Below are 27,528 nucleotides of genomic sequence, written 5' to 3'. Positions count from 1 at the left end.
TGCCTTCGACACAGGAAACATTACACGTTTGGCAGCTGTGGGATTGGAACCCACGCCTCCGAAGAGAATGGTGCCTGAAACCAGCGCCTTAGACCGCTCGGCCACGCTACCTACACAACACGCGCGTCACAAGAGCTGCGTCCTACCCCACGAGAACACACCGCAACGGCACAAAAATGAGACGTAAAAAGTGGCAACGGTGGGATTCGAACCCACGCCTCCGAAGAGACTGGTGCCTAAAACCAGCGCCTTAGACCGCTCGGCCACGTTACCGTTGGAGCAGCAGCCGCAAAACGTTTCGTTTGTACTACAAAGATCACTTCGAAATGGAAGTATCTTGGCAATCGCCGTGCCATGTATTTCCACTGCTCTCCCACTGGAAGCGTCTCTTTAGGCCATCCACAGCAAGAAAAAGCCGTGCCCGCCGTATGGTAGCGACGCCACTTGTCTGTAGCTGTCGCAGTTAAGGAGACAGCGTCAAGAGACGTTTTCGTGCCGTGACCAGGTTTCGAACCTGGGCTTTCCGTAACCACTAAAGTATCGTAGCTGTAACTGTCAGGCGGAGCTAGAATGCTCCATGTATCAAACATATGTGAGCTCAAGGAGGTTACACTTGAAGAAAAAGCGGCAGCTTAACGCGATCACAGCAAAGCCCCCGGCAGCTACGGGATTCGAAACCGCGCCTACAGAGAGTCTGGTGCCTTAAACCAGCGCCTTAAAGCGCTCGGCCACGCTACATGCGCTGCTTGGTGCGCCAGTGTTCCTAGCATTTGTACAAACAGTGCACGCCACAGCTTCCGGTTCTGCTGGGACTGGCTGCTCATCCATCGCACTTCAAACAACTGCCCTTTTCGACTACAGAGAGCAGCGGACGTCTGCGCTCTAGGAGGCGACATTACGTGTTGGGGATGAAGTGGTAGGGCAAACTGCGGCCTGCGGAACACGAGTGAAAAAATCAAGAGAGTACTGTCATTTCGAGTACTCGTCATTGCAACGGCAGCAAGGCAAAACTTTCAAAATTGCCGTGACCAGGATTCGAACCTGGGTTATTGCGGCCACAACGCAATGTCCTAACCACTAGACGATCACGGCCACGGACGCGCCCGCGAAAGCAGCTGCCTGTAATGCAAGTGGCGATACACAGCAGAGCCTAGGCCAAGGTGTACGCCACAGCAGTGTGAGACACGGTCTCCATCACATGTATACGAGCAAATGAACGTGCCTGCGCTGTCAGGACACTAACTACAGTGGTTAGCTGCATTCACCTCCGTGGCAATGTCTTGCAGTCCCCCAAGCCTCTTGACTACAGGTATGTGGCTGGATAACAAGTGGATAGACGCTTCATCTCTCTCGCCGTCAGGTGTTGCCGTGAATCATACTTAACGTAGCTTTCTGCACGCGTCAGCGTAGCGTCAGTCGAGCAAAGTCGAGACAAGTCGCATAAGAGGAGCAACAAAAACGCGCGATTCCGGTACCGGGAATCGAACCCGGGCCTCCTGGGTGAGAGCCAGGTATCCTAGCCACTAGACCACACCGGATAACGACGGCAGTGCTCTTTCCAGCGAACGCAGCAGCCACCCACGGTTAACTGACGACAACTGTAAAAAATCCGCTCTCTCGCGTTATAGAACGGCGTGCCCCGGACGCATTTCGGGGAGACGGACGCCAGCAATGATGAGAGCAAAAGGTGCCTACAAATCCTGTCGTTGCACCACGCACTGTTCTACGGCAATTCACCAAGCAGACGCTCACGCCTTGTTGTGCTGTTTCCTTTGCGGGCAATGAGTGCACCTGCCTTCGACACAGGAAACATTACACGTTTGGCAGGAGTGGGATTGGAACCCACGCCTCCGAAGAGAATGGTGCCTGAAACCAGCGCCTTAGACCGCTCGGCCACGCTACCTACACAACACGCGCGTCACAAGAGCTGCGTCCTACCCCACGAGAACACACCGCAACGGCACAAAAATGAGACGTAAAAAGTGGCAACGGTGGGATTCGAACCCACGCCTCCGAAGAGACTGGTGCCTAAAACCAGCGCCTTAGACCGCTCGGCCACGTTACCGTTGGAGCAGCAGCCGCAAAACGTTTCGTTTGTACTACAAAGATCACTTCGAAATGGAAGTATCTTGGCAATCGCCGTGCCATGTATTTCCACTGCTCTCCCACTGGAAGCGTCTCTTTAGGCCATCCACAGCAAGAAAAAGCCGTGCCCGCCGTATGGTAGCGACGCCACTTGTCTGTAGCTGTCGCAGTTAAGGAGACAGCGTCAAGAGACGTTTTCGTGCCGTGACCAGGTTTCGAACCTGGGCTTTCCGTAACCACTAAAGTATCGTAGCTGTAACTGTCAGGCGGAGCTAGAATGCTCCATGTATCAAACATATGTGAGCTCAAGGAGGTTACACTTGAAGAAAAAGCGGCAGCTTAACGCGATCACAGCAAAGCCCCCGGCAGCTACGGGATTCGAAACCGCGCCTACAGAGAGTCTGGTGCCTTAAACCAGCGCCTTAAAGCGCTCGGCCACGCTACATGCGCTGCTTGGTGCGCCAGTGTTCCTAGCATTTGTACAAACAGTGCACGCCACAGCTTCCGGTTCTGCTGGGACTGGCTGCTCATCCATCGCACTTCAAACAACTGCCCTTTTCGACTACAGAGAGCAGCGGACGTCTGCGCTCTAGGAGGCGACATTACGTGTTGGGGATGAAGTGGTAGGGCAAACTGCGGCCTGCGGAACACGAGTGAAAAAATCAAGAGAGTACTGTCATTTCGAGTACTCGTCATTGCAACGGCAGCAAGGCAAAACTTTCAAAATTGCCGTGACCAGGATTCGAACCTGGGTTATTGCGGCCACAACGCAATGTCCTAACCACTAGACGATCACGGCCACGGACGCGCCCGCGAAAGCAGCTGCCTGTAATGCAAGTGGCGATACACAGCAGAGCCTAGGCCAAGGTGTACGCCACAGCAGTGTGAGACACGGTCTCCATCACATGTATACGAGCAAATGAACGTGCCTGCGCTGTCAGGACACTAACTACAGTGGTTAGCTGCATTCACCTCCGTGGCAATGTCTTGCAGTCCCCCAAGCCTCTTGACTACAGGTATGTGGCTGGATAACAAGTGGATAGACGCTTCATCTCTCTCGCCGTCAGGTGTTGCCGTGAATCATACTTAACGTAGCTTTCTGCACGCGTCAGCGTAGCGTCAGTCGAGCAAAGTCGAGACAAGTCGCATAAGAGGAGCAACAAAAACGCGCGATTCCGGTACCGGGAATCGAACCCGGGCCTCCTGGGTGAGAGCCAGGTATCCTAGCCACTAGACCACACCGGATAACGACGGCAGTGCTCTTTCCAGCGAACGCAGCAGCCACCCACGGTTAACTGACGACAACTGTAAAAAATCCGCTCTCTCGCGTTATAGAACGGCGTGCCCCGGACGCATTTCGGGGAGACGGACGCCAGCAATGATGAGAGCAAAAGGTGCCTACAAATCCTGTCGTTGCACCACGCACTGTTCTACGGCAATTCACCAAGCAGACGCTCACGCCTTGTTGTGCTGTTTCCTTTGCGGGCAATGAGTGCACCTGCCTTCGACACAGGAAACATTACACGTTTGGCAGCTGTGGGATTGGAACCCACGCCTCCGAAGAGAATGGTGCCTGAAACCAGCGCCTTAGACCGCTCGGCCACGCTACCTACACAACACGCGCGTCACAAGAGCTGCGTCCTACCCCACGAGAACACACCGCAACGGCACAAAAATGAGACGTAAAAAGTGGCAACGGTGGGATTCGAACCCACGCCTCCGAAGAGACTGGTGCCTAAAACCAGCGCCTTAGACCGCTCGGCCACGTTACCGTTGGAGCAGCAGCCGCAAAACGTTTCGTTTGTACTACAAAGATCACTTCGAAATGGAAGTATCTTGGCAATCGCCGTGCCATGTATTTCCACTGCTCTCCCACTGGAAGCGTCTCTTTAGGCCATCCACAGCAAGAAAAAGCCGTGCCCGCCGTATGGTAGCGACGCCACTTGTCTGTAGCTGTCGCAGTTAAGGAGACAGCGTCAAGAGACGTTTTCGTGCCGTGACCAGGTTTCGAACCTGGGCTTTCCGTAACCACTAAAGTATCGTAGCTGTAACTGTCAGGCGGAGCTAGAATGCTCCATGTATCAAACATATGTGAGCTCAAGGAGGTTACACTTGAAGAAAAAGCGGCAGCTTAACGCGATCACAGCAAAGCCCCCGGCAGCTACGGGATTCGAAACCGCGCCTACAGAGAGTCTGGTGCCTTAAACCAGCGCCTTAAAGCGCTCGGCCACGCTACATGCGCTGCTTGGTGCGCCAGTGTTCCTAGCATTTGTACAAACAGTGCACGCCACAGCTTCCGGTTCTGCTGGGACTGGCTGCTCATCCATCGCACTTCAAACAACTGCCCTTTTCGACTACAGAGAGCAGCGGACGTCTGCGCTCTAGGAGGCGACATTACGTGTTGGGGATGAAGTGGTAGGGCAAACTGCGGCCTGCGGAACACGAGTGAAAAAATCAAGAGAGTACTGTCATTTCGAGTACTCGTCATTGCAACGGCAGCAAGGCAAAACTTTCAAAATTGCCGTGACCAGGATTCGAACCTGGGTTATTGCGGCCACAACGCAATGTCCTAACCACTAGACGATCACGGCCACGGACGCGCCCGCGAAAGCAGCTGCCTGTAATGCAAGTGGCGATACACAGCAGAGCCTAGGCCAAGGTGTACGCCACAGCAGTGTGAGACACGGTCTCCATCACATGTATACGAGCAAATGAACGTGCCTGCGCTGTCAGGACACTAACTACAGTGGTTAGCTGCATTCACCTCCGTGGCAATGTCTTGCAGTCCCCCAAGCCTCTTGACTACAGGTATGTGGCTGGATAACAAGTGGATAGACGCTTCATCTCTCTCGCCGTCAGGTGTTGCCGTGAATCATACTTAACGTAGCTTTCTGCACGCGTCAGCGTAGCGTCAGTCGAGCAAAGTCGAGACAAGTCGCATAAGAGGAGCAACAAAAACGCGCGATTCCGGTACCGGGAATCGAACCCGGGCCTCCTGGGTGAGAGCCAGGTATCCTAGCCACTAGACCACACCGGATAACGACGGCAGTGCTCTTTCCAGCGAACGCAGCAGCCACCCACGGTTAACTGACGACAACTGTAAAAAATCCGCTCTCTCGCGTTATAGAACGGCGTGCCCCGGACGCATTTCGGGGAGACGGACGCCAGCAATGATGAGAGCAAAAGGTGCCTACAAATCCTGTCGTTGCACCACGCACTGTTCTACGGCAATTCACCAAGCAGACGCTCACGCCTTGTTGTGCTGTTTCCTTTGCGGGCAATGAGTGCACCTGCCTTCGACACAGGAAACATTACACGTTTGGCAGGAGTGGGATTGGAACCCACGCCTCCGAAGAGAATGGTGCCTGAAACCAGCGCCTTAGACCGCTCGGCCACGCTACCTACACAACACGCGCGTCACAAGAGCTGCGTCCTACCCCACGAGAACACACCGCAACGGCACAAAAATGAGACGTAAAAAGTGGCAACGGTGGGATTCGAACCCACGCCTCCGAAGAGACTGGTGCCTAAAACCAGCGCCTTAGACCGCTCGGCCACGTTACCGTTGGAGCAGCAGCCGCAAAACGTTTCGTTTGTACTACAAAGATCACTTCGAAATGGAAGTATCTTGGCAATCGCCGTGCCATGTATTTCCACTGCTCTCCCACTGGAAGCGTCTCTTTAGGCCATCCACAGCAAGAAAAAGCCGTGCCCGCCGTATGGTAGCGACGCCACTTGTCTGTAGCTGTCGCAGTTAAGGAGACAGCGTCAAGAGACGTTTTCGTGCCGTGACCAGGTTTCGAACCTGGGCTTTCCGTAACCACTAAAGTATCGTAGCTGTAACTGTCAGGCGGAGCTAGAATGCTCCATGTATCAAACATATGTGAGCTCAAGGAGGTTACACTTGAAGAAAAAGCGGCAGCTTAACGCGATCACAGCAAAGCCCCCGGCAGCTACGGGATTCGAAACCGCGCCTACAGAGAGTCTGGTGCCTTAAACCAGCGCCTTAAAGCGCTCGGCCACGCTACATGCGCTGCTTGGTGCGCCAGTGTTCCTAGCATTTGTACAAACAGTGCACGCCACAGCTTCCGGTTCTGCTGGGACTGGCTGCTCATCCATCGCACTTCAAACAACTGCCCTTTTCGACTACAGAGAGCAGCGGACGTCTGCGCTCTAGGAGGCGACATTACGTGTTGGGGATGAAGTGGTAGGGCAAACTGCGGCCTGCGGAACACGAGTGAAAAAATCAAGAGAGTACTGTCATTTCGAGTACTCGTCATTGCAACGGCAGCAAGGCAAAACTTTCAAAATTGCCGTGACCAGGATTCGAACCTGGGTTATTGCGGCCACAACGCAATGTCCTAACCACTAGACGATCACGGCCACGGACGCGCCCGCGAAAGCAGCTGCCTGTAATGCAAGTGGCGATACACAGCAGAGCCTAGGCCAAGGTGTACGCCACAGCAGTGTGAGACACGGTCTCCATCACATGTATACGAGCAAATGAACGTGCCTGCGCTGTCAGGACACTAACTACAGTGGTTAGCTGCATTCACCTCCGTGGCAATGTCTTGCAGTCCCCCAAGCCTCTTGACTACAGGTATGTGGCTGGATAACAAGTGGATAGACGCTTCATCTCTCTCGCCGTCAGGTGTTGCCGTGAATCATACTTAACGTAGCTTTCTGCACGCGTCAGCGTAGCGTCAGTCGAGCAAAGTCGAGACAAGTCGCATAAGAGGAGCAACAAAAACGCGCGATTCCGGTACCGGGAATCGAACCCGGGCCTCCTGGGTGAGAGCCAGGTATCCTAGCCACTAGACCACACCGGATAACGACGGCAGTGCTCTTTCCAGCGAACGCAGCAGCCACCCACGGTTAACTGACGACAACTGTAAAAAATCCGCTCTCTCGCGTTATAGAACGGCGTGCCCCGGACGCATTTCGGGGAGACGGACGCCAGCAATGATGAGAGCAAAAGGTGCCTACAAATCCTGTCGTTGCACCACGCACTGTTCTACGGCAATTCACCAAGCAGACGCTCACGCCTTGTTGTGCTGTTTCCTTTGCGGGCAATGAGTGCACCTGCCTTCGACACAGGAAACATTACACGTTTGGCAGCTGTGGGATTGGAACCCACGCCTCCGAAGAGAATGGTGCCTGAAACCAGCGCCTTAGACCGCTCGGCCACGCTACCTACACAACACGCGCGTCACAAGAGCTGCGTCCTACCCCACGAGAACACACCGCAACGGCACAAAAATGAGACGTAAAAAGTGGCAACGGTGGGATTCGAACCCACGCCTCCGAAGAGACTGGTGCCTAAAACCAGCGCCTTAGACCGCTCGGCCACGTTACCGTTGGAGCAGCAGCCGCAAAACGTTTCGTTTGTACTACAAAGATCACTTCGAAATGGAAGTATCTTGGCAATCGCCGTGCCATGTATTTCCACTGCTCTCCCACTGGAAGCGTCTCTTTAGGCCATCCACAGCAAGAAAAAGCCGTGCCCGCCGTATGGTAGCGACGCCACTTGTCTGTAGCTGTCGCAGTTAAGGAGACAGCGTCAAGAGACGTTTTCGTGCCGTGACCAGGTTTCGAACCTGGGCTTTCCGTAACCACTAAAGTATCGTAGCTGTAACTGTCAGGCGGAGCTAGAATGCTCCATGTATCAAACATATGTGAGCTCAAGGAGGTTACACTTGAAGAAAAAGCGGCAGCTTAACGCGATCACAGCAAAGCCCCCGGCAGCTACGGGATTCGAAACCGCGCCTACAGAGAGTCTGGTGCCTTAAACCAGCGCCTTAAAGCGCTCGGCCACGCTACATGCGCTGCTTGGTGCGCCAGTGTTCCTAGCATTTGTACAAACAGTGCACGCCACAGCTTCCGGTTCTGCTGGGACTGGCTGCTCATCCATCGCACTTCAAACAACTGCCCTTTTCGACTACAGAGAGCAGCGGACGTCTGCGCTCTAGGAGGCGACATTACGTGTTGGGGATGAAGTGGTAGGGCAAACTGCGGCCTGCGGAACACGAGTGAAAAAATCAAGAGAGTACTGTCATTTCGAGTACTCGTCATTGCAACGGCAGCAAGGCAAAACTTTCAAAATTGCCGTGACCAGGATTCGAACCTGGGTTATTGCGGCCACAACGCAATGTCCTAACCACTAGACGATCACGGCCACGGACGCGCCCGCGAAAGCAGCTGCCTGTAATGCAAGTGGCGATACACAGCAGAGCCTAGGCCAAGGTGTACGCCACAGCAGTGTGAGACACGGTCTCCATCACATGTATACGAGCAAATGAACGTGCCTGCGCTGTCAGGACACTAACTACAGTGGTTAGCTGCATTCACCTCCGTGGCAATGTCTTGCAGTCCCCCAAGCCTCTTGACTACAGGTATGTGGCTGGATAACAAGTGGATAGACGCTTCATCTCTCTCGCCGTCAGGTGTTGCCGTGAATCATACTTAACGTAGCTTTCTGCACGCGTCAGCGTAGCGTCAGTCGAGCAAAGTCGAGACAAGTCGCATAAGAGGAGCAACAAAAACGCGCGATTCCGGTACCGGGAATCGAACCCGGGCCTCCTGGGTGAGAGCCAGGTATCCTAGCCACTAGACCACACCGGATAACGACGGCAGTGCTCTTTCCAGCGAACGCAGCAGCCACCCACGGTTAACTGACGACAACTGTAAAAAATCCGCTCTCTCGCGTTATAGAACGGCGTGCCCCGGACGCATTTCGGGGAGACGGACGCCAGCAATGATGAGAGCAAAAGGTGCCTACAAATCCTGTCGTTGCACCACGCACTGTTCTACGGCAATTCACCAAGCAGACGCTCACGCCTTGTTGTGCTGTTTCCTTTGCGGGCAATGAGTGCACCTGCCTTCGACACAGGAAACATTACACGTTTGGCAGCTGTGGGATTGGAACCCACGCCTCCGAAGAGAATGGTGCCTGAAACCAGCGCCTTAGACCGCTCGGCCACGCTACCTACACAACACGCGCGTCACAAGAGCTGCGTCCTACCCCACGAGAACACACCGCAACGGCACAAAAATGAGACGTAAAAAGTGGCAACGGTGGGATTCGAACCCACGCCTCCGAAGAGACTGGTGCCTAAAACCAGCGCCTTAGACCGCTCGGCCACGTTACCGTTGGAGCAGCAGCCGCAAAACGTTTCGTTTGTACTACAAAGATCACTTCGAAATGGAAGTATCTTGGCAATCGCCGTGCCATGTATTTCCACTGCTCTCCCACTGGAAGCGTCTCTTTAGGCCATCCACAGCAAGAAAAAGCCGTGCCCGCCGTATGGTAGCGACGCCACTTGTCTGTAGCTGTCGCAGTTAAGGAGACAGCGTCAAGAGACGTTTTCGTGCCGTGACCAGGTTTCGAACCTGGGCTTTCCGTAACCACTAAAGTATCGTAGCTGTAACTGTCAGGCGGAGCTAGAATGCTCCATGTATCAAACATATGTGAGCTCAAGGAGGTTACACTTGAAGAAAAAGCGGCAGCTTAACGCGATCACAGCAAAGCCCCCGGCAGCTACGGGATTCGAAACCGCGCCTACAGAGAGTCTGGTGCCTTAAACCAGCGCCTTAAAGCGCTCGGCCACGCTACATGCGCTGCTTGGTGCGCCAGTGTTCCTAGCATTTGTACAAACAGTGCACGCCACAGCTTCCGGTTCTGCTGGGACTGGCTGCTCATCCATCGCACTTCAAACAACTGCCCTTTTCGACTACAGAGAGCAGCGGACGTCTGCGCTCTAGGAGGCGACATTACGTGTTGGGGATGAAGTGGTAGGGCAAACTGCGGCCTGCGGAACACGAGTGAAAAAATCAAGAGAGTACTGTCATTTCGAGTACTCGTCATTGCAACGGCAGCAAGGCAAAACTTTCAAAATTGCCGTGACCAGGATTCGAACCTGGGTTATTGCGGCCACAACGCAATGTCCTAACCACTAGACGATCACGGCCACGGACGCGCCCGCGAAAGCAGCTGCCTGTAATGCAAGTGGCGATACACAGCAGAGCCTAGGCCAAGGTGTACGCCACAGCAGTGTGAGACACGGTCTCCATCACATGTATACGAGCAAATGAACGTGCCTGCGCTGTCAGGACACTAACTACAGTGGTTAGCTGCATTCACCTCCGTGGCAATGTCTTGCAGTCCCCCAAGCCTCTTGACTACAGGTATGTGGCTGGATAACAAGTGGATAGACGCTTCATCTCTCTCGCCGTCAGGTGTTGCCGTGAATCATACTTAACGTAGCTTTCTGCACGCGTCAGCGTAGCGTCAGTCGAGCTAAGTCGAGACATAAGAGGAGCAACAAAAACGCGCGATTCCGGTACCGGGAATCGAACCCGGGCCTCCTGGGTGAGAGCCAGGTATCCTAGCCACTAGACCACACCGGATAACGACGGCAGTGCTCTTTCCAGCGAACGCAGCAGCCACCCACGGTTAACTGACGACAACTGTAAAAAATCCGCTCTCTCGCGTTATAGAACGGCGTGCCCCGGACGCATTTCGGGGAGACGGACGCCAGCAATGATGAGAGCAAAAGGTGCCTACAAATCCTGTCGTTGCACCACGCACTGTTCTACGGCAATTCACCAAGCAGACGCTCACGCCTTGTTGTGCTGTTTCCTTTGCGGGCAATGAGTGCACCTGCCTTCGACACAGGAAACATTACACGTTTGGCAGCTGTGGGATTGGAACCCACGCCTCCGAAGAGAATGGTGCCTGAAACCAGCGCCTTAGACCGCTCGGCCACGCTACCTACACAACACGCGCGTCACAAGAGCTGCGTCCTACCCCACGAGAACACACCGCAACGGCACAAAAATGAGACGTAAAAAGTGGCAACGGTGGGATTCGAACCCACGCCTCCGAAGAGACTGGTGCCTAAAACCAGCGCCTTAGACCGCTCGGCCACGTTACCGTTGGAGCAGCAGCCGCAAAACGTTTCGTTTGTACTACAAAGATCACTTCGAAATGGAAGTATCTTGGCAATCGCCGTGCCATGTATTTCCACTGCTCTCCCACTGGAAGCGTCTCTTTAGGCCATCCACAGCAAGAAAAAGCCGTGCCCGCCGTATGGTAGCGACGCCACTTGTCTGTAGCTGTCGCAGTTAAGGAGACAGCGTCAAGAGACGTTTTCGTGCCGTGACCAGGTTTCGAACCTGGGCTTTCCGTAACCACTAAAGTATCGTAGCTGTAACTGTCAGGCGGAGCTAGAATGCTCCATGTATCAAACATATGTGAGCTCAAGGAGGTTACACTTGAAGAAAAAGCGGCAGCTTAACGCGATCACAGCAAAGCCCCCGGCAGCTACGGGATTCGAAACCGCGCCTACAGAGAGTCTGGTGCCTTAAACCAGCGCCTTAAAGCGCTCGGCCACGCTACATGCGCTGCTTGGTGCGCCAGTGTTCCTAGCATTTGTACAAACAGTGCACGCCACAGCTTCCGGTTCTGCTGGGACTGGCTGCTCATCCATCGCACTTCAAACAACTGCCCTTTTCGACTACAGAGAGCAGCGGACGTCTGCGCTCTAGGAGGCGACATTACGTGTTGGGGATGAAGTGGTAGGGCAAACTGCGGCCTGCGGAACACGAGTGAAAAAATCAAGAGAGTACTGTCATTTCGAGTACTCGTCATTGCAACGGCAGCAAGGCAAAACTTTCAAAATTGCCGTGACCAGGATTCGAACCTGGGTTATTGCGGCCACAACGCAATGTCCTAACCACTAGACGATCACGGCCACGGACGCGCCCGCGAAAGCAGCTGCCTGTAATGCAAGTGGCGATACACAGCAGAGCCTAGGCCAAGGTGTACGCCACAGCAGTGTGAGACACGGTCTCCATCACATGTATACGAGCAAATGAACGTGCCTGCGCTGTCAGGACACTAACTACAGTGGTTAGCTGCATTCACCTCCGTGGCAATGTCTTGCAGTCCCCCAAGCCTCTTGACTACAGGTATGTGGCTGGATAACAAGTGGATAGACGCTTCATCTCTCTCGCCGTCAGGTGTTGCCGTGAATCATACTTAACGTAGCTTTCTGCACGCGTCAGCGTAGCGTCAGTCGAGCAAAGTCGAGACAAGTCGCATAAGAGGAGCAACAAAAACGCGCGGTTCCGGTACCGGGAATCGAACCCGGGCCTCCTGGGTGAGAGCCAGGTATCCTAGCCACTAGACCACACCGGATAACGACGGCAGTGCTCTTTCCAGCGAACGCAGCAGCCACCCACGGTTAACTGACGACAACTGTAAAAAATCCGCTCTCTCGCGTTATAGAACGGCGTGCCCCGGACGCATTTCGGGGAGACGGACGCCAGCAATGATGAGAGCAAAAGGTGCCTACAAATCCTGTCGTTGCACCACGCACTGTTCTACGGCAATTCACCAAGCAGACGCTCACGCCTTGTTGTGCTGTTTCCTTTGCGGGCAATGAGTGCACCTGCCTTCGACACAGGAAACATTACACGTTTGGCAGGAGTGGGATTGGAACCCACGCCTCCGAAGAGAATGGTGCCTGAAACCAGCGCCTTAGACCGCTCGGCCACGCTACCTACACAACACGCGCGTCATTAGAGCTGCGTCCTACCCCACGAGAACACACCGCAACGGCACAAAAATGAGACGTAAAAAGTGGCAACGGTGGGATTCGAACCCACGCCTCCGAAGAGACTGGTGCCTAAAACCAGCGCCTTAGACCGCTTTTTTTTTTTATTTTTTTTTTTTTTTTTTTAGGGCCTCCCTTCTCCCCTTACAGCCCTCCTTGCGCTCTCCATGAATGCCGTCCTTGGCGAGCTTCATCAGCTATAGTCAAAAGAAATCAAAGTCTCCAGATTCACTGGCGTCGTACAACAGTACACAAAAATAATACTGGTTCTTCCGGATTACAAGGAGTTCATTGCCTCGTCTTCTTTGTAATATAAGTGCAACGAAAAATAGAAATCTCTCTCAAAACCAAGGGAAAAAAAAAAAAATGTCTCTTCCCGCAAAAAACAAATAATGAGGAATAAGAAAGAAAAGAAAACTTCAGGTTCTTCAAGCGCCATAGGTGAAACGATAACGAAAATAGTATTCAGTGTTCGCTTGTACTTGGGAACTTCACCGTGGAAATGTTAACAGTAATCGTGGATTGACTTTAGAATCACCCAATTCCCTGTTTCTCAAATAGTATTTTTAACATGTTTCCAAAATCCCTTTTAATGAGCGGGAACTGGTTTCTTCGCCAATATGCCGTTTCCATATAAGCAGTAAAGGCAGTAATATTGTCTTCTCCGTGGTTAGTGATGACGTAAGTGACAAAATGACCCAGCATCCACATAACAGTATTGTTTTTCGTTTTGGGGTAAAACCGTGTATCAGGCCACAGGAGGATATCAGTTGTATAAAGACTTTCAGTGCTACGTGTGAGCAGCGCCAATCGTTTCCGCACCCAATGCCAGTTGAACTGATGCCCGCAGCAAGTAAACCTGTGCCTCAGAGTGTCTACCAATCCACATTTGAGGCAGTTGTCAGTAGCACTTAAGCCAATGCGGTTGAGTTTTTCGTTGGTTGGAACAAGATTGTGGACAACTTTATACCAGGCGGAAATCACATCGTAGGAATGAATTTTTAGAGTAATATTGGTCCACACTGCCGTCCAGACGATTCTTGGGTAGTGCATTTCAATTGTAGTTGGAGCTTCGTACTTCTGCCACTGAGCAAGTAAGAACACTGTCGTGAGACAAGGACTTGTGAAAACACTGTCACCTAAGTAACTAATTTCGAGGTAATAAACACCGACATGTTGCAATTGAAAGTTGAGTTTACCGATGTCAATTGGCGGTTTCATACATTTAGGGCGAACAATGCGAAACAGCTTCGATGTGATAGTATGGGGCATCGTGGTAATTATCACAGTTGTGCGTTTTATATAGAGTGCTGTCGCCTTTCGACGGATATCATTGAGTTGCAGGCCCCCAGCTTGCACTGACTTAGACAGTGTGGTATAGGTTAACTTAAAAATATGACCGAGCCACACAAACCTGCTGGACAAACGCATGATCTTATGGGCTTGCATTTTGGGAAGAGGGAACACCTGAGCGACATAATAAGCTTTACAGAGTATGTATGTATTCAAAATCCTGATCTTCTGGAGGATATTTGTCGATCGCCAGGTGTTTTCCACTATAGCTCCCTGTATGCGATTGGCAGTAAGTTTCCAGTTTTTAGCTGCCATACGTAAGGGACACCTATCGATGATGATACCCAGAGCAACATGTTGTTCGACGATCTGCGCCCACGGTATAGCAAGAGATTCGAAGCCCCGTAAGCGTAGAACCTTACATTTACCCTCACTGAGTTTCGCCCCAGAAGCAGTGCTGTAAGTATCAATCTCAGCCCGCAATTGGGCCACTTCAGACTCATGACGTAGGATAACAGCAACATCATCGGCGTAAGCCCTCACAGTAAGATTGCTCCCTAAGACAGAAAGGCCACTTAATGTGATACACAATCTCTTCAGAAATGGCTCGAGCGACAAAACAAAGAGCGACATCGACAACGGACTGCCTTGCGGTACACCGCGTCGTATGCTAACAGCTTGTGTCAGCTGACCGTTAACTGTGATCCTAGCAGTAATGCCGGTTATCATATTCCGAATGACTGCCACAGCTCGTTCTTCGAGTCCAATTCGTTGCAGGATGCGTTCTAAATAGTGATGACTAACGCGGTCAAAAGCTTTGCAAAAGTCAAGAAAAAGGAAAGCACATTTGATGTTGGTTACGGCCGCTACTGAAATAACGTCTCTGTACTCTGCAACCGGAGTCATAATGGATCTCCCTGGAAGGCAAGACTGATGTGAATAAATAACTTTCCCAAGGATGGGGGCCATTCTGCTATTAATCGCTCGGGCAATCGTTTTATAATCAAAGTTCAATAATGTGATTGGACGGAGATTATCAACTCGCTTGTGACCAGTTCTCTTCGGGACTAAAACAATTCTACCCACTTTCAAGTCGGCAGGAAGAGGACCACCACTCATGACTTCATTAACAATTTCAGTAAAAGTACCACCAAGGACATTCCAGAATTTGGTATAAAATTCCTTGGGCAAACCATCAGGACCAGGCGATTTAAAGGAAGGCGACTTGGAGATCAAGGCTAAAACTTCCTCGGGAGTGAAATCCGATAAAAAGTCGACATTGTCAGCAGGACTAATCGCCCTATCAAAAACATTGACCACTGCACTGACAGCAGGTTCATTGACAATCTCACTGGAATACAGTCGTTGGAAATGTTGGTGAATTTCACTAATAATGGCCGCTTGAGTAGAGAGTAATTCCCCATTATCTCTTTCCAAAACATCAATGAAAGCCCGGCGGCGGCGTGATAAATGCTTGAATAAATGGTACATAGATGTCATTTCGTCAGCTAAAACAGATTTAGGTTTGGATTTAACTTTCAGACCTTCCAATTGTTGACGCTTCAAGCTGACAAGTTTAGCCTTGACACGTTGAATTGATGGAAAGTTAGTGTTGGTCGCAGTGGATGAATCATACAATTGTCGCAACACAGTGTAGTAAAACTCAAAGGTCTTCTTGCAGGCGCGTGCTTTCTGAGCACTATAATAAATGAGACTTTTTCGAAGCTTTGGTTTGGCAACAGTGGTCCACCACATCGCTTTAGTCGGATAAAAAGTGATGGAACGCAAACAAGTTTCCCACACATGTCTGATAACGTCAAATAATTCAGCGTCCGCCAGATGCGATATGTTTAACATCCACGGGGAACGAAATAATTTGGTAGGCTGTCGATTTAAGTGAATTGTTGCCGCAACAGCGCAATGGTCGGTAAAACTAGCCGGGATTACGTCAACCGCTAGGAGTCGGTCACTGATAAAGTCCGATAGATAAATTCTATCCAGACGGCTGCATGAAGTAACGGTGAAAAAAGTGAATTTAACTAAAGTAGGATACTGCAGTTCCCAAGCATCTTTCAGCTTAATATTCTTAACTAGCTCGTGCAGTTCTTTACAGTAGTTAAAATTAGGGGACTGATCGTTTTTACGTAGAACACAGTTAAAGTCACCTCCTATTATCAGGTGTTGAGGACTTCCCCGCAACAGATACGTAACATCCTCCTTATAAAAACGTGACCGTTCGAATTTGTTGCTGTTGCCTGACGGGGCATATAAGTTAACAAGGGTGACATCAAAAATTTTACAGCCCACTCCTCGACCGGAATCTAAAAACTCGATCTCCCCAACTGGAATACCTTCCCGTATTAAAAGTGCGGTACCTGTACTTTCCTCAGGAGCAACGTTTGATATGGTTTTAAAACCAGAGATGAAGAGATTCAAAACAGTAACTTCCTGTAACAACACAATATCAGCGTCAGATTCGTATAGAAACTGCTGTAGGGCCGCAATTTTGAGATCAGATCGAATCTTATTTATGTTCAGGGAGACGAATTTGTACGCTTGTGCCATTAGTACAGTGAGGTACGGAAAGGGTCACTAAACAACACTGGTCGCATTACAAGGGCATAGAAACTTCGGAATGGTCTGCATTGTCGGGAGGATCACGAACAGTCACTTGGGTGTCGTTGGGTTTGTTTTTCTTCCGTACTGCGTTGACGTTCGGTTGAACTTTGGTCCTACTACGTGCTCTGCTAGGGAACACATCGGCAGACGGAGGCGTGGGAGGGTCCTGAGTGACTTCGCAGTCCATAACGGGATGTGACGCCTCAGCCATCTGATCTGCAGAAAGAACTGACTCAGAAGGTGGACAAGTTTGTTTGTTGTCACTAGCACGAACTGCGTGTTTGTTTGTAGACGGACTTTGACTTCCTTCAGTTTGTACACAAATACTGCCTTCCTCGTTATGCTTATCGGGAGCACGCGCTTGTTGTGATTCGTCCTGTGGTGACGTCGCGACTTCAGGCGGCGGGCTCGGCTGTTGTGATGCCAAAGCTGCCTGTACGTCACTCGGAATGACGTCAATAGCCGCAACGTCGACAGCTGCGTGCGACGGTTCAGAAAAACGTGAGTTAGGAACCGTAACCGGCATCTCTTTCGGGACGTCATGTTCTAATTCCTGGAGATCTTCGTCCGGACTATCATCATCACACGTTCGTCGCCGTTTGTGGCTCAGCAGCTGCACGTCAGATTTGGAAGCAGGCGGATCTGTAACCGGTTTTGAAGGAAAGGGTGGAAAGTCGGCAACAGGCAAACCAGGCTCTGGGGGCAATATTTCACTATCACTAGGGCGTTCGATGTCCGTGATTGGTGCCTCCCTAACAAGATCGGCCAATGTCAATTTTCTACGCTGTTCCAAAGTACTTTTGAGAACAAAGACACGTTTAGGGCAGTTCGTACGCAAGTGGCCAGTTTCGTTACAAATAAAGCATGTGCCTGGTTGCCCACTGTAGGTGACATGCACTTTATACCCACAAACAATAAGATGGGAGGGGATATCTTGCTTGACGTGCATTTCGACTGACCGGACGCCACTAAAACACTGTAACCGATGTTGGCTAGACCAACGTTCGTTACGGATTTGCTTGACCTCCCCATACTTCGTCAAAATCTCACGTAAATAACAGTTTTCAACTTCCGGCGGCAGGTTGTACACACGGACATTTTTATATTCTACATCAGCATTGGATATGAGAACAGTACTCACCGAGGCGTCACGATGACGGAACTCAGCTCTGCTACCATGTTTTAACAGAATCCTCTCCAGTAACACAGGGTTTAACAACTTGACGAAGAAACAGTAGAGATCCGTGTCGTAATAGGCAGTATGAACCTGGTCAGACGTAATACCAATGACATCCACTATGAAATCGTGAACTTCCATGGAACTCGGTTGAACATGACGTGTAGACTTGTCAAATTCGAAACACAGAGTACATTTCCTTGGGAACAACCTGGACGACATATCCACTTATTAAACGGTCGAGACCGCTAACACAGAACGACACAAAACACTAAAAGCGAAGTGAAGTGACGGATGCACAAGACAGCAAATCTAGCAAACAACGTAAACAACGAAAGTAGTCACGGCTTGCACACGCTATTGCGGAGCGAAGGCACAACACGTGCGACCTGCACGGCGTCGCAAGCGGAACTGACCGCTCGGCCACGTTACCGTTGGAGCAGCAGCCGCAAAACGTTTCGTTTGTACTACAAAGATCACTTCGAAATGGAAGTATCTTGGCAATCGCCGTGCCATGTATTTCCACTGCTCTCCCACTGGAAGCGTCTCTTTAGGCCATCCACAGCAAGAAAAAGCCGTGCCCGCCGTATGGTAGCGACGCCACTTGTCTGTAGCTGTCGCAGTTAAGGAGACAGCGTCAAGAGACGTTTTCGTGCCGTGACCAGGTTTCGAACCTGGGCTTTCCGTAACCACTAAAGTATCGTAGCTGTAACTGTCAGGCGGAGCTAGAATGCTCCATGTATCAAACATATGTGAGCTCAAGGAGGTTACACTTGAAGAAAAAGCGGCAGCTTAACGCGATCACAGCAAAGCCCCCGGCAGCTACGGGATTCGAAACCGCGCCTACAGAGAGTCTGGTGCCTTAAACCAGCGCCTTAAAGCGCTCGGCCACGCTACATGCGCTGCTTGGTGCGCCAGTGTTCCTAGCATTTGTACAAACAGTGCACGCCACAGCTTCCGGTTCTGCTGGGACTGGCTGCTCATCCATCGCACTTCAAACAACTGCCCTTTTCGACTACAGAGAGCAGCGGACGTCTGCGCTCTAGGAGGCGACATTACGTGTTGGGGATGAAGTGGTAGGGCAAACTGCGGCCTGCGGAACACGAGTGAAAAAATCAAGAGAGTACTGTCATTTCGAGTACTCGTCATTGCAACGGCAGCAAGGCAAAACTTTCAAAATTGCCGTGACCAGGATTCGAACCTGGGTTATTGCGGCCACAACGCAATGTCCTAACCACTAGACGATCACGGCCACGGACGCGCCCGCGAAAGCAGCTGCCTGTAATGCAAGTGGCGATACACAGCAGAGCCTAGGCCAAGGTGTACGCCACAGCAGTGTGAGACACGGTCTCCATCACATGTATACGAGCAAATGAACGTGCCTGCGCTGTCAGGACACTAACTACAGTGGTTAGCTGCATTCACCTCCGTGGCAATGTCTTGCAGTCCCCCAAGCCTCTTGACTACAGGTATGTGGCTGGATAACAAGTGGATAGACGCTTCATCTCTCTCGCCGTCAGGTGTTGCCGTGAATCATACTTAACGTAGCTTTCTGCACGCGTCAGTCGAGCAAAGTCGAGACAAGTCGCATAAGAGGAGCAACAAAAACGCGCGATTCCGGTACCGGGAATCGAACCCGGGCCTCCTGGGTGAGAGCCAGGTATCCTAGCCACTAGACCACACCGGATAACGACGGCAGTGCTCTTTCCAGCGAACGCAGCAGCCACCCACGGTTAACTGACGACAACTGTAAAAAATCCGCTCTCTCGCGTTATAGAACGGCGTGCCCCGGACGCATTTCGGGGAGACGGACGCCAGCAATGATGAGAGCAAAAGGTGCCTACAAATCCTGTCGTTGCACCACGCACTGTTCTACGGCAATTCACCAAGCAGACGCTCACGCCTTGTTGTGCTGTTTCCTTTGCGGGCAATGAGTGCACCTGCCTTCGACACAGGAAACATTACACGTTTGGCAGGAGTGGGATTGGAACCCACGCCTCCGAAGAGAATGGTGCCTGAAACCAGCGCCTTAGACCGCTCGGCCACGCTACCTACACAACACGCGCGTCATTAGAGCTGCGTCCTACCCCACGAGAACACACCGCAACGGCACAAAAATGAGACGTAAAAAGTGGCAACGGTGGGATTCGAACCCACGCCTCCGAAGAGACTGGTGCCTAAAACCAGCGCCTTAGACCGCTCGGCCACGTTACCGTTGGAGCAGCAGCCGCAAAACGTTTCGTTTGTACTACAAAGATCACTTCGAAATGGAAGTATCTTGGCAATCGCCGTGCCATGTATTTCCACTGCTCTCCCACTGGAAGCGTCTCTTTAGGCCATCCACAGCAAGAAAAAGCCGTGCCCGCCGTATGGTAGCGACGCCACTTGTCTGTAGCTGTCGCAGTTAAGGAGACAGCGTCAAGAGACGTTTTCGTGCCGTGACCAGGTTTCGAACCTGGGCTTTCCGTAACCACTAAAGTATCGTAGCTGTAACTGTCAGGCGGAGCTAGAATGCTCCATGTATCAAACATATGTGAGCTCAAGGAGGTTACACTTGAAGAAAAAGCGGCAGCTTAACGCGATCACAGCAAAGCCCCCGGCAGCTACGGGATTCGAAACCGCGCCTACAGAGAGTCTGGTGCCTTAAACCAGCGCCTTAAAGCGCTCGGCCACGCTACATGCGCTGCTTGGTGCGCCAGTGTTCCTAGCATTTGTACAAACAGTGCACGCCACAGCTTCCGGTTCTGCTGGGACTGGCTGCTCATCCATCGCACTTCAAACAACTGCCCTTTTCGACTACAGAGAGCAGCGGACGTCTGCGCTCTAGGAGGCGACATTACGTGTTGGGGATGAAGTGGTAGGGCAAACTGCGGCCTGCGGAACACGAGTGAAAAAATCAAGAGAGTACTGTCATTTCGAGTACTCGTCATTGCAACGGCAGCAAGGCAAAACTTTCAAAATTGCCGTGACCAGGATTCGAACCTGGGTTATTGCGGCCACAACGCAATGTCCTAACCACTAGACGATCACGGCCACGGACGCGCCCGCGAAAGCAGCTGCCTGTAATGCAAGTGGCGATACACAGCAGAGCCTAGGCCAAGGTGTACGCCACAGCAGTGTGAGACACGGTCTCCATCACATGTATACGAGCAAATGAACGTGCCTGCGCTGTCAGGACACTAACTACAGTGGTTAGCTGCATTCACCTCCGTGGCAATGTCTTGCAGTCCCCCAAGCCTCTTGACTACAGGTATGTGGCTGGATAACAAGTGGATAGACGCTTCATCTCTCTCGCCGTCAGGTGTTGCCGTGAATCATACTTAACGTAGCTTTCTGCACGCGTCAGCGTAGCGTCAGTCGAGCAAAGTCGAGACAAGTCGCATAAGAGGAGCAACAAAAACGCGCGATTCCGGTACCGGGAATCGAACCCGGGCCTCCTGGGTGAGAGCCAGGTATCCTAGCCACTAGACCACACCGGATAACGACGGCAGTGCTCTTTCCAGCGAACGCAGCAGCCACCCACGGTTAACTGACGACAACTGTAAAAAATCCACTCTCTCGCGTTATAGAACGGCGTGCCCCGGACGCATTTCGGGGAGACGGACGCCAGCAATGATGAGAGCAAAAGGTGCCTACAAATCCTGTCGTTGCACCACGCACTGTTCTACGGCAATTCACCAAGCAGACGCTCACGCCTTGTTGTGCTGTTTCCTTTGCGGGCAATGAGTGCACCTGCCTTCGACACAGGAAACATTACACGTTTGGCAGGAGTGGGATTGGAACCCACGCCTCCGAAGAGAATGGTGCCTGAAACCAGCGCCTTAGACCGCTCGGCCACGCTACCTACACAACACGCGCGTCATTAGAGCTGCGTCCTACCCCACGAGAACACACCGCAACGGCACAAAAATGAGACGTAAAAAGTGGCAACGGTGGGATTCGAACCCACGCCTCCGAAGAGACTGGTGCCTAAAACCAGCGCCTTAGACCGCTCGGCCACGTTACCGTTGGAGCAGCAGCCGCAAAACGTTTCGTTTGTACTACAAAGATCACTTCGAAATGGAAGTATCTTGGCAATCGCCGTGCCATGTATTTCCACTGCTCTCCCACTGGAAGCGTCTCTTTAGGCCATCCACAGCAAGAAAAAGCCGTGCCCGCCGTATGGTAGCGACGCCACTTGTCTGTAGCTGTCGCAGTTAAGGAGACAGCGTCAAGAGACGTTTTCGTGCCGTGACCAGGTTTCGAACCTGGGCTTTCCGTAACCACTAAAGTATCGTAGCTGTAACTGTCAGGCGGAGCTAGAATGCTCCATGTATCAAACATATGTGAGCTCAAGGAGGTTACACTTGAAGAAAAAGCGGCAGCTTAACGCGATCACAGCAAAGCCCCCGGCAGCTACGGGATTCGAAACCGCGCCTACAGAGAGTCTGGTGCCTTAAACCAGCGCCTTAAAGCGCTCGGCCACGCTACATGCGCTGCTTGGTGCGCCAGTGTTCCTAGCATTTGTACAAACAGTGCACGCCACAGCTTCCGGTTCTGCTGGGACTGGCTGCTCATCCATCGCACTTCAAACAACTGCCCTTTTCGACTACAGAGAGCAGCGGACGTCTGCGCTCTAGGAGGCGACATTACGTGTTGGGGATGAAGTGGTAGGGCAAACTGCGGCCTGCGGAACACGAGTGAAAAAATCAAGAGAGTACTGTCATTTCGAGTACTCGTCATTGCAACGGCAGCAAGGCAAAACTTTCAAAATTGCCGTGACCAGGATTCGAACCTGGGTTATTGCGGCCACAACGCAATGTCCTAACCACTAGACGATCACGGCCACGGACGCGCCCGCGAAAGCAGCTGCCTGTAATGCAAGTGGCGATACACAGCAGAGCCTAGGCCAAGGTGTACGCCACAGCAGTGTGAGACACGGTCTCCATCACATGTATACGAGCAAATGAACGTGCCTGCGCTGTCAGGACACTAACTACAGTGGTTAGCTGCATTCACCTCCGTGGCAATGTCTTGCAGTCCCCCAAGCCTCTTGACTACAGGTATGTGGCTGGATAACAAGTGGATAGACGCTTCATCTCTCTCGCCGTCAGGTGTTGCCGTGAATCATACTTAACGTAGCTTTCTGCACGCGTCAGCGTAGCGTCAGTCGAGCAAAGTCGAGACAAGTCGCATAAGAGGAGCAACAAAAACGCGCGATTCCGGTACCGGGAATCGAACCCGGGCCTCCTGGGTGAGAGCCAGGTATCCTAGCCACTAGACCACACCGGATAACGACGGCAGTGCTCTTTCCAGCGAACGCAGCAGCCACCCACGGTTAACTGACGACAACTGTAAAAAATCCACTCTCTCGCGTTATAGAACGGCGTGCCCCGGACGCATTTCGGGGAGACGGACGCCAGCAATGATGAGAGCAAAAGGTGCCTACAAATCCTGTCGTTGCACCACGCACTGTTCTACGGCAATTCACCAAGCAGACGCTCACGCCTTGTTGTGCTGTTTCCTTTGCGGGCAATGAGTGCACCTGCCTTCGACACAGGAAACATTACACGTTTGGCAGGAGTGGGATTGGAACCCACGCCTCCGAAGAGAATGGTGCCTGAAACCAGCGCCTTAGACCGCTCGGCCACGCTACCTACACAACACGCGCGTCATTAGAGCTGCGTCCTACCCCACGAGAACACACCGCAACGGCACAAAAATGAGACGTAAAAAGTGGCAACGGTGGGATTCGAACCCACGCCTCCGAAGAGACTGGTGCCTAAAACCAGCGCCTTAGACCGCTCGGCCACGTTACCGTTGGAGCAGCAGCCGCAAAACGTTTCGTTTGTACTACAAAGATCACTTCGAAATGGAAGTATCTTGGCAATCGCCGTGCCATGTATTTCCACTGCTCTCCCACTGGAAGCGTCTCTTTAGGCCATCCACAGCAAGAAAAAGCCGTGCCCGCCGTATGGTAGCGACGCCACTTGTCTGTAGCTGTCGCAGTTAAGGAGACAGCGTCAAGAGACGTTTTCGTGCCGTGACCAGGTTTCGAACCTGGGCTTTCCGTAACCACTAAAGTATCGTAGCTGTAACTGTCAGGCGGAGCTAGAATGCTCCATGTATCAAACATATGTGAGCTCAAGGAGGTTACACTTGAAGAAAAAGCGGCAGCTTAACGCGATCACAGCAAAGCCCCCGGCAGCTACGGGATTCGAAACCGCGCCTACAGAGAGTCTGGTGCCTTAAACCAGCGCCTTAAAGCGCTCGGCCACGCTACATGCGCTGCTTGGTGCGCCAGTGTTCCTAGCATTTGTACAAACAGTGCACGCCACAGCTTCCGGTTCTGCTGGGACTGGCTGCTCATCCATCGCACTTCAAACAACTGCCCTTTTCGACTACAGAGAGCAGCGGACGTCTGCGCTCTAGGAGGCGACATTACGTGTTGGGGATGAAGTGGTAGGGCAAACTGCGGCCTGCGGAACACGAGTGAAAAAATCAAGAGAGTACTGTCATTTCGAGTACTCGTCATTGCAACGGCAGCAAGGCAAAACTTTCAAAATTGCCGTGACCAGGATTCGAACCTGGGTTATTGCGGCCACAACGCAATGTCCTAACCACTAGACGATCACGGCCACGGACGCGCCCGCGAAAGCAGCTGCCTGTAATGCAAGTGGCGATACACAGCAGAGCCTAGGCCAAGGTGTACGCCACAGCAGTGTGAGACACGGTCTCCATCACATGTATACGAGCAAATGAACGTGCCTGCGCTGTCAGGACACTAACTACAGTGGTTAGCTGCATTCACCTCCGTGGCAATGTCTTGCAGTCCCCCAAGCCTCTTGACTACAGGTATGTGGCTGGATAACAAGTGGATAGACGCTTCATCTCTCTCGCCGTCAGGTGTTGCCGTGAATCATACTTAACGTAGCTTTCTGCACGCGTCAGTCGAGCAAAGTCGAGACAAGTCGCATAAGAGGAGCAACAAAAACGCGCGATTCCGGTACCGGGAATCGAACCCGGGCCTCCTGGGTGAGAGCCAGGTATCCTAGCCACTAGACCACACCGGATAACGACGGCAGTGCTCTTTCCAGCGAACGCAGCAGCCACCCACGGTTAACTGACGACAACTGTAAAAAATCCGCTCTCTCGCGTTATAGAACGGCGTGCCCCGGACGCATTTCGGGGAGACGGACGCCAGCAATGATGAGAGCAAAAGGTGCCTACAAATCCTGTCGTTGCACCACGCACTGTTCTACGGCAATTCACCAAGCAGACGCTCACGCCTTGTTGTGCTGTTTCCTTTGCGGGCAATGAGTGCACCTGCCTTCGACACAGGAAACATTACACGTTTGGCAGGAGTGGGATTGGAACCCACGCCTCCGAAGAGAATGGTGCCTGAAACCAGCGCCTTAGACCGCTCGGCCACGCTACCTACACAACACGCGCGTCATTAGAGCTGCGTCCTACCCCACGAGAACACACCGCAACGGCACAAAAATGAGACGTAAAAAGTGGCAACGGTGGGATTCGAACCCACGCCTCCGAAGAGACTGGTGCCTAAAACCAGCGCCTTAGACCGCTCGGCCACGTTACCGTTGGAGCAGCAGCCGCAAAACGTTTCGTTTGTACTACAAAGATCACTTCGAAATGGAAGTATCTTGGCAATCGCCGTGCCATGTATTTCCACTGCTCTCCCACTGGAAGCGTCTCTTTAGGCCATCCACAGCAAGAAAAAGCCGTGCCCGCCGTATGGTAGCGACGCCACTTGTCTGTAGCTGTCGCAGTTAAGGAGACAGCGTCAAGAGACGTTTTCGTGCCGTGACCAGGTTTCGAACCTGGGCTTTCCGTAACCACTAAAGTATCGTAGCTGTAACTGTCAGGCGGAGCTAGAATGCTCCATGTATCAAACATATGTGAGCTCAAGGAGGTTACACTTGAAGAAAAAGCGGCAGCTTAACGCGATCACAGCAAAGCCCCCGGCAGCTACGGGATTCGAAACCGCGCCTACAGAGAGTCTGGTGCCTTAAACCAGCGCCTTAAAGCGCTCGGCCACGCTACATGCGCTGCTTGGTGCGCCAGTGTTCCTAGCATTTGTACAAACAGTGCACGCCACAGCTTCCGGTTCTGCTGGGACTGGCTGCTCATCCATCGCACTTCAAACAACTGCCCTTTTCGACTACAGAGAGCAGCGGACGTCTGCGCTCTAGGAGGCGACATTACGTGTTGGGGATGAAGTGGTAGGGCAAACTGCGGCCTGCGGAACACGAGTGAAAAAATCAAGAGAGTACTGTCATTTCGAGTACTCGTCATTGCAACGGCAGCAAGGCAAAACTTTCAAAATTGCCGTGACCAGGATTCGAACCTGGGTTATTGCGGCCACAACGCAATGTCCTAACCACTAGACGATCACGGCCACGGACGCGCCCGCGAAAGCAGCTGCCTGTAATGCAAGTGGCGATACACAGCAGAGCCTAGGCCAAGGTGTACGCCACAGCAGTGTGAGACACGGTCTCCATCACATGTATACGAGCAAATGAACGTGCCTGCGCTGTCAGGACACTAACTACAGTGGTTAGCTGCATTCACCTCCGTGGCAATGTCTTGCAGTCCCCCAAGCCTCTTGACTACAGGTATGTGGCTGGATAACAAGTGGATAGACGCTTCATCTCTCTCGCCGTCAGGTGTTGCCGTGAATCATACTTAACGTAGCTTTCTGCACGCGTCAGCGTAGCGTCAGTCGAGCAAAGTCGAGACAAGTCGCATAAGAGGAGCAACAAAAACGCGCGATTCCGGTACCGGGAATCGAACCCGGGCCTCCTGGGTGAGAGCCAGGTATCCTAGCCACTAGACCACACCGGATAACGACGGCAGTGCTCTTTCCAGCGAACGCAGCAGCCACCCACGGTTAACTGACGACAACTGTAAAAAATCCGCTCTCTCGCGTTATAGAACGGCGTGCCCCGGACGCATTTCGGGGAGACGGACGCCAGCAATGATGAGAGCAAAAGGTGCCTACAAATCCTGTCGTTGCACCACGCACTGTTCTACGGCAATTCACCAAGCAGACGCTCACGCCTTGTTGTGCTGTTTCCTTTGCGGGCAATGAGTGCACCTGCCTTCGACACAGGAAACATTACACGTTTGGCAGGAGTGGGATTGGAACCCACGCCTCCGAAGAGAATGGTGCCTGAAACCAGCGCCTTAGACCGCTCGGCCACGCTACCTACACAACACGCGCGTCATTAGAGCTGCGTCCTACCCCACGAGAACACACCGCAACGGCACAAAAATGAGACGTAAAAAGTGGCAACGGTGGGATTCGAACCCACGCCTCCGAAGAGACTGGTGCCTAAAACCAGCGCCTTAGACCGCTCGGCCACGTTACCGTTGGAGCAGCAGCCGCAAAACGTTTCGTTTGTACTACAAAGATCACTTCGAAATGGAAGTATCTTGGCAATCGCCGTGCCATGTATTTCCACTGCTCTCCCACTGGAAGCGTCTCTTTAGGCCATCCACAGCAAGAAAAAGCCGTGCCCGCCGTATGGTAGCGACGCCACTTGTCTGTAGCTGTCGCAGTTAAGGAGACAGCGTCAAGAGACGTTTTCGTGCCGTGACCAGGTTTCGAACCTGGGCTTTCCGTAACCACTAAAGTATCGTAGCTGTAACTGTCAGGCGGAGCTAGAATGCTCCATGTATCAAACATATGTGAGCTCAAGGAGGTTACACTTGAAGAAAAAGCGGCAGCTTAACGCG

At 52.2% G+C, this 27,528-nt stretch overlaps 36 non-coding genes across 36 annotated transcripts; all 36 read right to left on the bottom strand.

Annotated features, from left to right (window-relative positions):
- Positions 1–191: 191 nt before the first annotated feature.
- On the bottom strand, positions 192–273 carry Trnal-uag. Its single transcript has one exon. It is a non-coding gene; the product is annotated as a tRNA-Leu (tRNA).
- A 747-nt stretch (positions 274–1,020) lies between these two features.
- Trnah-gug lies at positions 1,021–1,092 on the bottom strand. Its single transcript has one exon. It is a non-coding gene; the product is annotated as a tRNA-His (tRNA).
- Positions 1,093–1,466: 374 nt separating this feature from the next.
- Positions 1,467–1,538, bottom strand: Trnae-cuc. The gene has a single exon. It is a non-coding gene; the product is annotated as a tRNA-Glu (tRNA).
- A 445-nt stretch (positions 1,539–1,983) lies between these two features.
- Trnal-uag lies at positions 1,984–2,065 on the bottom strand. The gene has a single exon. It is a non-coding gene; the product is annotated as a tRNA-Leu (tRNA).
- Positions 2,066–2,812: 747 nt separating this feature from the next.
- On the bottom strand, positions 2,813–2,884 carry Trnah-gug. Its single transcript has one exon. It is a non-coding gene; the product is annotated as a tRNA-His (tRNA).
- A 374-nt stretch (positions 2,885–3,258) lies between these two features.
- On the bottom strand, positions 3,259–3,330 carry Trnae-cuc. The gene has a single exon. It is a non-coding gene; the product is annotated as a tRNA-Glu (tRNA).
- Positions 3,331–3,775: 445 nt separating this feature from the next.
- Trnal-uag lies at positions 3,776–3,857 on the bottom strand. The gene has a single exon. It is a non-coding gene; the product is annotated as a tRNA-Leu (tRNA).
- Positions 3,858–4,604: 747 nt separating this feature from the next.
- On the bottom strand, positions 4,605–4,676 carry Trnah-gug. Its single transcript has one exon. It is a non-coding gene; the product is annotated as a tRNA-His (tRNA).
- Positions 4,677–5,050: 374 nt separating this feature from the next.
- On the bottom strand, positions 5,051–5,122 carry Trnae-cuc. The gene has a single exon. It is a non-coding gene; the product is annotated as a tRNA-Glu (tRNA).
- A 445-nt stretch (positions 5,123–5,567) lies between these two features.
- On the bottom strand, positions 5,568–5,649 carry Trnal-uag. Its single transcript has one exon. It is a non-coding gene; the product is annotated as a tRNA-Leu (tRNA).
- A 747-nt stretch (positions 5,650–6,396) lies between these two features.
- Positions 6,397–6,468, bottom strand: Trnah-gug. The gene has a single exon. It is a non-coding gene; the product is annotated as a tRNA-His (tRNA).
- A 374-nt stretch (positions 6,469–6,842) lies between these two features.
- Trnae-cuc lies at positions 6,843–6,914 on the bottom strand. The gene has a single exon. It is a non-coding gene; the product is annotated as a tRNA-Glu (tRNA).
- Positions 6,915–7,359: 445 nt separating this feature from the next.
- On the bottom strand, positions 7,360–7,441 carry Trnal-uag. The gene has a single exon. It is a non-coding gene; the product is annotated as a tRNA-Leu (tRNA).
- Positions 7,442–8,188: 747 nt separating this feature from the next.
- On the bottom strand, positions 8,189–8,260 carry Trnah-gug. Its single transcript has one exon. It is a non-coding gene; the product is annotated as a tRNA-His (tRNA).
- A 374-nt stretch (positions 8,261–8,634) lies between these two features.
- On the bottom strand, positions 8,635–8,706 carry Trnae-cuc. The gene has a single exon. It is a non-coding gene; the product is annotated as a tRNA-Glu (tRNA).
- Positions 8,707–9,151: 445 nt separating this feature from the next.
- Trnal-uag lies at positions 9,152–9,233 on the bottom strand. Its single transcript has one exon. It is a non-coding gene; the product is annotated as a tRNA-Leu (tRNA).
- Positions 9,234–9,980: 747 nt separating this feature from the next.
- Trnah-gug lies at positions 9,981–10,052 on the bottom strand. The gene has a single exon. It is a non-coding gene; the product is annotated as a tRNA-His (tRNA).
- Positions 10,053–10,419: 367 nt separating this feature from the next.
- Positions 10,420–10,491, bottom strand: Trnae-cuc. The gene has a single exon. It is a non-coding gene; the product is annotated as a tRNA-Glu (tRNA).
- Positions 10,492–10,936: 445 nt separating this feature from the next.
- On the bottom strand, positions 10,937–11,018 carry Trnal-uag. Its single transcript has one exon. It is a non-coding gene; the product is annotated as a tRNA-Leu (tRNA).
- Positions 11,019–11,765: 747 nt separating this feature from the next.
- Trnah-gug lies at positions 11,766–11,837 on the bottom strand. Its single transcript has one exon. It is a non-coding gene; the product is annotated as a tRNA-His (tRNA).
- Positions 11,838–12,211: 374 nt separating this feature from the next.
- On the bottom strand, positions 12,212–12,283 carry Trnae-cuc. Its single transcript has one exon. It is a non-coding gene; the product is annotated as a tRNA-Glu (tRNA).
- Positions 12,284–18,970: 6,687 nt separating this feature from the next.
- Trnah-gug lies at positions 18,971–19,042 on the bottom strand. Its single transcript has one exon. It is a non-coding gene; the product is annotated as a tRNA-His (tRNA).
- A 363-nt stretch (positions 19,043–19,405) lies between these two features.
- On the bottom strand, positions 19,406–19,477 carry Trnae-cuc. The gene has a single exon. It is a non-coding gene; the product is annotated as a tRNA-Glu (tRNA).
- Positions 19,478–19,922: 445 nt separating this feature from the next.
- On the bottom strand, positions 19,923–20,004 carry Trnal-uag. Its single transcript has one exon. It is a non-coding gene; the product is annotated as a tRNA-Leu (tRNA).
- Positions 20,005–20,751: 747 nt separating this feature from the next.
- Positions 20,752–20,823, bottom strand: Trnah-gug. The gene has a single exon. It is a non-coding gene; the product is annotated as a tRNA-His (tRNA).
- A 374-nt stretch (positions 20,824–21,197) lies between these two features.
- Trnae-cuc lies at positions 21,198–21,269 on the bottom strand. The gene has a single exon. It is a non-coding gene; the product is annotated as a tRNA-Glu (tRNA).
- Positions 21,270–21,714: 445 nt separating this feature from the next.
- On the bottom strand, positions 21,715–21,796 carry Trnal-uag. Its single transcript has one exon. It is a non-coding gene; the product is annotated as a tRNA-Leu (tRNA).
- Positions 21,797–22,543: 747 nt separating this feature from the next.
- Positions 22,544–22,615, bottom strand: Trnah-gug. The gene has a single exon. It is a non-coding gene; the product is annotated as a tRNA-His (tRNA).
- Positions 22,616–22,989: 374 nt separating this feature from the next.
- Trnae-cuc lies at positions 22,990–23,061 on the bottom strand. The gene has a single exon. It is a non-coding gene; the product is annotated as a tRNA-Glu (tRNA).
- A 445-nt stretch (positions 23,062–23,506) lies between these two features.
- Trnal-uag lies at positions 23,507–23,588 on the bottom strand. The gene has a single exon. It is a non-coding gene; the product is annotated as a tRNA-Leu (tRNA).
- A 747-nt stretch (positions 23,589–24,335) lies between these two features.
- Positions 24,336–24,407, bottom strand: Trnah-gug. Its single transcript has one exon. It is a non-coding gene; the product is annotated as a tRNA-His (tRNA).
- Positions 24,408–24,770: 363 nt separating this feature from the next.
- On the bottom strand, positions 24,771–24,842 carry Trnae-cuc. Its single transcript has one exon. It is a non-coding gene; the product is annotated as a tRNA-Glu (tRNA).
- Positions 24,843–25,287: 445 nt separating this feature from the next.
- Positions 25,288–25,369, bottom strand: Trnal-uag. The gene has a single exon. It is a non-coding gene; the product is annotated as a tRNA-Leu (tRNA).
- Positions 25,370–26,116: 747 nt separating this feature from the next.
- Positions 26,117–26,188, bottom strand: Trnah-gug. Its single transcript has one exon. It is a non-coding gene; the product is annotated as a tRNA-His (tRNA).
- A 374-nt stretch (positions 26,189–26,562) lies between these two features.
- Trnae-cuc lies at positions 26,563–26,634 on the bottom strand. The gene has a single exon. It is a non-coding gene; the product is annotated as a tRNA-Glu (tRNA).
- Positions 26,635–27,079: 445 nt separating this feature from the next.
- Trnal-uag lies at positions 27,080–27,161 on the bottom strand. The gene has a single exon. It is a non-coding gene; the product is annotated as a tRNA-Leu (tRNA).
- Positions 27,162–27,528: the final 367 nt, after the last annotated feature.

Source organism: Schistocerca piceifrons, chromosome 1, assembly GCF_021461385.2.
Source record: "Schistocerca piceifrons isolate TAMUIC-IGC-003096 chromosome 1, iqSchPice1.1, whole genome shotgun sequence".
Lineage (NCBI taxonomy): Eukaryota > Metazoa > Arthropoda > Insecta > Orthoptera > Acrididae > Schistocerca > Schistocerca piceifrons.
The sequence above is the reverse complement of the archived record's forward strand: the minus strand, read 5'-3'. Positions and strand labels throughout refer to the sequence as shown.